Source organism: Arachis stenosperma, chromosome 9, assembly GCF_014773155.1.
Source record: "Arachis stenosperma cultivar V10309 chromosome 9, arast.V10309.gnm1.PFL2, whole genome shotgun sequence".
NCBI classification, from domain to species: Eukaryota; Viridiplantae; Streptophyta; class Magnoliopsida; order Fabales; family Fabaceae; genus Arachis; species Arachis stenosperma.
In genome coordinates this window covers 128,763,292-128,771,015 of record NC_080385.1, presented here as the reverse complement: position 1 = coordinate 128,771,015, position 7,724 = coordinate 128,763,292, and the positions used below count along the sequence as shown (strand labels likewise).

The following is a 7,724-nucleotide window of genomic DNA, read 5'->3' as shown; positions in this document are numbered from 1 at the left end:
GATCATAAGCTTCTTCCTCAGATGAAGCATCCTTAGTAGTGTTTGGTGCATTTTGCATTCCAGACAGACTTTGAGAAATCAAATTGACTTGTTGAGTCAATATCTTGTTCTGAGCCAAAATGGCATTCAGAGTGTCAATCTCAAGAACTCCTTTCTTCTGACTAGTCCCATTGTTCACAGGATTCCTTTCAGAAGTGTACATGAATTGGTTATTTGCAACCATTTCAATCAATTCTTGAGCTTCTGCAGGCGTCTTCTTCAAATGAAGAGATCCTCCAGCAGAGCTATCCAAGGACATCTTAGATAGTTCAGAGAGACCATCATAGAAAACCTATGATGCTCCATTCAGAAAGCATGTCTGAAGGACATCTTCTGATTAATTGTTTGTATCTTTCCCAAGCTTCATAGAGGGATTCTCCATCCTTCTGTCTGAAGGTTTGGACTTCCACTCTAAGCTTACTCCATCTTTGTGGTGGAAAGAACTTTGCTAAGAAGGCATTGACTAGCTTTTCCCAAGAGTCCAGGCTTTCTTTAGGTTGAGAGTCCAACCATATTCTAGCTCTGTCTCTTACAGCAAAAGGGAATAGCATCAGTCTATAGACCTCAGGGTTAACCCCATTAGTCTTGACTGTGTCACAGATTTGCAAGAATTCAGCTAAAAACTGATGAGGATCTTCCATTGGAAGTCCATGGAACTTGCAATTCTGTTGCATTAGAGAAACTAATTGAGGCTTAAGCTCAAAGTTGTTTGCTCCAATGGCAGGGATAGAGATGCTTCTCCCATAGAAGTCGGGAGTAGGTGCAGTAAAGTCACCCAGCACCTTCCTTGCATTGTTGGCATTGTTGTTGTTTTCGGCTGCCATGGGTTCTTCTTCTTTGAAGAATTCGGTCAGGTCCTCTAAAGAGAGTTGTGCTTTGGCTTCTCTTAGCTTTCTCTTCAGGGTCCTCTCAGGTTCAGGGTCAGCTTCAACAAGAATGCCTTTGTCTCTGCTCCTGCTCATATGAAAGAGAAGAGAAAAAGAAAATGTGGAATTCTCTATGTCACAGTATAGAGATTCCTTGAAATGTCAGAGGAAAAGAAAAATAGAAAGAAGAAGGGGAAGAAGAATTCGAACTTTAATTAGATAAGGTTCGAATTGTGCACTTAGAAGGAGTGGTACTCCATAAATAGAAGGATGTGAAAAGGAGAGAAGAGGATTTTCGAAAATTCAATTAAAGGATTTTTGAAAACATTTTGAAAATTTGATTGATAATCTTCGAAAATTGAAAGTGGAAGAGAAATCAAGTGATTTTTGAAAAAGATTTTGAATTAGAAATCAAAAAGATTTGATTGAAAACTATTTTGAAAAAGATGTGATTAAAAAGATTTGATTGAAAAGTTATGGTTTTAAAAAGATGTGATTGAGAAGATGTGATTTGAAAACAATTTTAAAAGATTTGGTTTGAAAACAATTTTAAAAGATTTGATTTGGAAAATTAGTGACTTGCCTAACAAGAAAAGATATGATTCAAACATAAAACCTTCCTCAACAGAAAAGGCAAAAAATGTTCAATCAAATCATTAATTGTTAGTAAGTATCTTTGAAAAAGGAAAGAAATTGATTTTGAAAGCATTTGATTGAAAAGATATGATTTGAAAAAGATTTGATTTTGAAAAACTTTGAAAACTTGAAAAAAATTGATTTGAAAAACAAAATCTTCCCCCTAGCACCATCCTGGCGTTAAACGCCCAGAATGGTATACATTCTGGCGTTTAACGCCCAAAATGCTACCTTTTTGGGCGTTAAACGCCCAACCAGGTGCCCTGGCTGGCGTTTAAACGCCAGTCTGCCTTCTTCACTGGGCATTTTTGAATGCTCAGCTTTTTCTGTATAATTCCTCTGCAGTGTGTTCTGAATCTTCAATCCCTTGTATCATTGACTTGAAAAGACACAAATTAAAAATATTTTTGGATTTTTAATAATTAGAATGCAACAAGAATTAAATAACAATGCATGCAAGACACCAAACTTAGCAGTTTGTATGCTACTGACACTAATGAACTGAAAATGCATATGAGACACACAAAATACTCAAGTCAATAGAATTCAAAGATCAGAGCAAAAAAAATCATCAAGAATTACTTGAAGATCCTTAAAACACATGAATGAATGCATGTAATTGACACCAAACTTAAGATGAGACACTAGACTTAAGCAAGAAACAGCAAATATTTTTTGGTTTTTATGATTTTGTAAAATTTTTGTATTTTTCGAAAATTAAGTGGAAAAAGAAGGTATCAAAATTCTTAATGAGAATTCCAGGAATCAGTGCAATGCTAGTCTAAGACTCCGGTCCAGGAATTAGACATGGCTTCACAGCCAGCCAAGCTTCCAAAGAAAGCTTCGGTCCAAAACACTAGACATGACCAAAGATCAGCCAAGCCTTAGCAAATCACTGCTCCAAAAGCAAGATTGATACGAAATCAACAAGCTTTTGTGGTGATAAGTTGAAACCTCGGTCCAATCAGATTAGACATGGCTTCTCAGCCAGCCAGATTTCAACAAATCATCATGAAACTCTAGAATTCATCTTCAAGAATTTCGAAAAAAAAAATACCTAATCTAAGTAACAAGATGAACCGTCAGTTGTCCAGCCTGAACAATCCCGGGCAATAACACCAAAAATTTGATGTTGTTGCCGGATCTTGGCACTGATGTTACCAAAGGCTTGCTCAAAACTAGAACAATCCCCGGCAACGGCGCCAAAAACTTGGTGCGCGAAATTGTGAACTATACTTTTTCACAACTCTCATAATCCCTGGTAATGGCTCCAAAAACTTGGTGCGCTCAATACCATGGCATTACACAACTTCGCACAACTAACCAGCAAGTGCACTGGGTCGTCCAAGTAATAAACCTTACGTGAGTAAGGGTCGATCCCACGGAGATTGTTAGTATTGAAGCAAGCTATGGTCATCTTGTAAATCTTAGTCAGGCAAACTCAGATATATATGGTGATGAACGAAAATAACATAAAAGATAAAGATAGTGATACTTATGTAATTCATTGGTAGGAACTTCAGATAAGCGCATGAAGATGCCTTCCCTTCCGTCTCTCTGCTTTCCTATTGTCTTCATCCAACCCTTCTTACTCCTTTCCATGGCAAGCTCGTATAGGGTCTCACTGTTGTCAGCAGCTACCTCCCATCCTCGCAGTGAAAGCTAATGCACACACTCTGTCACAGTGCTGCCAATCACCGGTGTGGTTCCCTCTCCTACCGGAATAGAATAACTCTTTTGCGTCTGTCACTAACGCCCAGTAGGTTACAGGTTTGAAGCACGTCACAGTCATTCAATCATTGAATCCTACTCAGAATACCACAGACAAGGTTAGACCTTCCGGATTCTCTGAATGCTGCCATCAGTTCTTGCCTATACCACGAAGACTCTGATCTCACGGAATGGCTGGCTCGTTTGTCAGGCGAGCACTCGGTTGTCAGGCGATCAACCATGCATCGTGCAATCAGGAATCCAAGAGATATTCACTAAGCCTCAGATGCTTGTAGAACAAGAATGGTTGTCAGTCACCTTGTTCATGGGTGAGAATGGTAATGGGCGTCAATCATCACCTTCATCATGTTGAAGAACAAGTGATATCTTGGATAAAGAACAAGCGGAATTTGAATGGAAGAACAATAGTAATTGCATTAATACTCGAGGTACAGCAGAGCTCCACACCTTAATCTATGGTGTGTAGAAACTCCACCGTTGAAAATACATAAGCATAAGGTCTAGGCATGGCCGAATGGCCAGCCCCAATGATCTAAGAACTAAAATGTCCAAAGATGATCTAGAGATCTAAAAGTGATCAAAAGATTTCTATACAATAGTAAAAGGTCCTACTTATAAGAAACTAGTAGCCTAGGGTGTACAGAAATGAGTAAATGACATAAAAATCCTCTTCCGGGCCCACTTGGTGTGTGCTTGGGCTGAGCAATGAAGAAATTTCGTGTAGAGACTCTTCTTGGAGTTAAACGCCAGCTTTGGTGCCAGTTTGGGCGTTTAACTCCCATTTGGGTGCCAGTTCCAGCGTTTAACGCTGGGATTTCTTGAGGTGACTTTGAACGCCGGTTTGGGCCTTCAAATCTTGGGCAAAGTATGGACTATTATATATTGCTGGAAAGCCCAGGATGTCTACTTTCAAACGCCGTTAAGAGCGCGCCAATTGGACTTCTGTAGCTCCAGAAAATCCGCTCCGAGTGCAGGGAGGTCAGAATCCAACAGCATCTGCAGTCCTTTTTGGTCTCAGAATCAGATTTTTGCTCAGGTCCCTCAATTTCAGCCAGAAAATACCTGAAATCACAGAAAAATACACAAACTCATAGTAAAGTCCAGAAAAGTGAATTTTAACTAAAAACTAATAAAAATATACTAAAAACTAACTAGATCATACTAAAAACATACTAAAAACAATGCCAAAAAGTATACAAATTATCCGCTCATCAAAGCTCAAAATAATGAGCATGATACAAGTGCAGGTGAAGATGGAACAGTTGATCCGATACTTGATGAAGTTGGTGATGATGATCAAGATGAAGAACCAACTTTGGAAATTCCTGTAAATGCACTCAGAAGGTCTACAAGAGAGAGGAAGCCTTCATCAAGGTATTCTCCACATGAGTTTGTTTTGTTGACTGATGGGGGAGAACCTGAATGCTTTGGAGAGGCTATTGAAGTTGAAAGCAAAGCTCAATGGTTTGAAGCTATGCAAGAAGAAATGAAGTCCTTGCTTGAGAATGATACCTATGAGTTGGTGAAGCTACCGAAAGGTATGCGAGTTTTGAAGAACAAATGGGTATTCAGAATCAAGAATGAAGAACACAATTCTAAGCCTCGGTATAAGGCTAGATTGGTTGTTAGAGGTTTTAGCCAGAGAAAAGGTGTTGATTATGAGGAAATCTTTTCTCCTATTGTGAGGATGTCATCCATTCGTGCTGTGCTTGGATTAGCAGCGTCTCTTGATTTGGAGATTGAGCAAATGGATGTGAAGACAGCTTTTCTTCATGGTGATTTATATAAGGAGATCTACATGGAGCAACTGGAGGGCTTTGTTGTTAAAGGAAAGGAAGATTTTGTGTGCAAGCTTAAGAAGAGTCTTTATGGGTTGAAGCAAGCTCCAAGACAGTGGTACAAGAAGTTTGAATCTGTTATGTGGGAGCATGGTTATCGTAAGATAACTTCAGATCATTGTGTATTTGTGCAAAAATTTTCTGATGATGATTTTATCATTCTTTTGCTTTATGTGGATGATATTTTGAATGTGGGCAAGAATACTTTGAGGATTAATGAGTTGAAGAAACAGCTAAGCAAGTTCTTTGCTATGAAGGACTTGGGTCCTGCCAAACAGATTTTGGACATGACTATTACTCGTTATAGAGATTCCAAGAAGCTTTATTTGTCACAGGAGAAGTACATAAAGACGGTGCTTCAAAGGTTTGGCATGAATGATGCCAAATGTGTTGCTAGTTCTTTTGCTCCTCATTTTAAGTTGAGCACCAAGCAGTGTCCAACCACTGATGAGGAGAAACAAGCAATGGATGAAATTCCTTATGCCTCAGCTGTTGGAAGCTTGATGTATGCTATGGTGTGTACTAGACCAGACATTGCTCATGCGGTTGGTACTGTGAGTCATTTTCTCTCTAATCCAGGTAAAGAACATTGGAATGCTGTTAAATGGATTATGAGATATCTCAAAGGTACAACTAACTTGAGTTTGAGTTTTGGTGGTGAAAAACCTTTGCTAGTTGGCTTTACTGATGCAGACATGGCAGGAGATATTGATTCTCGAAAGTCTACTTCAGGTTATTTGGTCAAGTTTGCAGGGGGAGCTATTTCATGGCAGTCAAGGCTACAGAAGTGTGTTGCACTTTCTACCACAGAGGCAGAGTTTATTGCAGCAACTGAAGCATGTAAAGAGTTGTTGTGGATGAAGAAGTTTCTTGCAGCACTTGGTTTTAAGCAAGACCGTTATGTCTTGTTATGTGATAGCCAAAGTGCTATTCATCTTGCCAAGAATTCTACTTTTCATCCAAGATCTAAACATATCGATGTTAGGTATCACTGGATACGGGATGTGTTAGATTCCAAGTTGTTGGAACTTGAGAAAGTTCACACTGATGACAATGGTGCTGATATGATGACAAAAGCATTGTCAAGAGAAAAGTTTGAAACATGTTGTTTGATCGCCGGAATGGCGATGGCCTCCACCTAGTCGAGAAGGGGGAGATTTGTTGGGTTTTTTCTCTCCTTTGTGAGGCCCAAGCCCAATATTTTGGGGGTGTATTCTTGCACCCTAGTGTCACAACCCTAATTCAGTTTTTTGAGGTTTTTTGAGAGAAAGAGAGTAGCTACCAAAAGAGAGAAAGAAGGGAGAAAACAGAATTTCTGTTTTTTTCCAAAGTAGCAAATTTCAAATAGCAGTTTCTCAGTTGTTCACCGTTGGATCGGCTTGAAATTTAAACTGCGTGTTCCTATCATCTTGTTCTTCATTCTGGTCGGTGGAGATGTTGATTAGATGTTTGCAGTAGGAGAAATTGGCTTCGCAAGAGAGAAATTAGGTTTCCCATTTTTACACAGAGCAGCAATTTTGGAACGGCAGTTTCTCATTCTTTCACCGTTGGATCGACGTGAAATTTGGACTGTAGATTCTTCACATCTTGTTCTTCATTCTGAACGGTGAAGATTTTAATTGGAGGTCTACAGAGGGAGAAATTGGCTTCGACATCAGCTCTATTTTTTGGGTATATTTCATCTTCTTGCTTCTTATTTGTGAGCTTTGGTGCTTTGATGTTTTGACTGGTTATATGCACATTTTTGTGCTTTGTTTGAGACTCTCTTGTACCTCATTTGATTATAGTGGAGCTATTTCATTGGTCTGGACGACCCGTGGTTTTTACCTCTCACATTGAGAGGGTTTTCTACGTTAAAATCTCGGTGTGTTCTTGTTATTGCTTTACTTGCTATATTTGCTTGTTATAGTTGCTGCTATATTGCGTTGTGAGTGCTTTCATATTGTTCTTGTGTTAGACATTTGTGTCGTTTCTGCTGCTAGGCTCTTTCACAACGATCGAAAAAAATCATCACAATCTATCCTTAAATTTGATATTAAATTTATACAATTTAACTCTGTCGAGTGTACCGAACCCAAGTAATAACAAAATGAATGAAAGAGGTGTCGTTTCTTGAGAATTAATTCAAAAATACTAGTTTAATTGAGTTTATTACTGTTTAAAGAATTTTTGGTGCGGAATTCGAATGTCTATAATTGAACCGGTAAGTACACTAGATCATATCAAATAATATTTTAGGTGAGTGAGGATTAATCCTACAAGAATTAATGGATCAAGCAACAAAAGTTAATTAATTATTCTAGTCAGACAATCAAAGTTTAGAGTTTCAATAACAAATAACATAAAAATAGAAAATTAAATAAGAACAAACTAAAATTAGTTAAGAAAGAAATATGATAAAGATAGTTAAGGTGTTAGAGATATTTAAATTTTCAGATTAATATTTTTTTTTCTATTTTAATCATGTAAAGATTCAATTCATAACAAACTTTAAGTGACTAGACTCCAATTTTTCGATAATTTAATCCTCCTCTAATTCAATCACCTGCCAATTCTTTGGTCACTTAATCTAATTAGAGGGTTTAAGTTCAAATCCTTGTTTATAAATCACACA

The 7,724-nt window shown here is 38.1% G+C and overlaps 1 non-coding gene across 1 annotated transcript; it reads left to right on the top strand.

The window, feature by feature from the left end:
- The first annotated feature begins 350 nt into the window (after window positions 1-350).
- LOC130953003 (small nucleolar RNA R71) lies at window positions 351-458 on the top strand. Its single transcript, XR_009075177.1, has one exon. It is a non-coding gene; the product is annotated as a small nucleolar RNA R71 (small nucleolar RNA).
- Window positions 459-7,724: the final 7,266 nt, after the last annotated feature.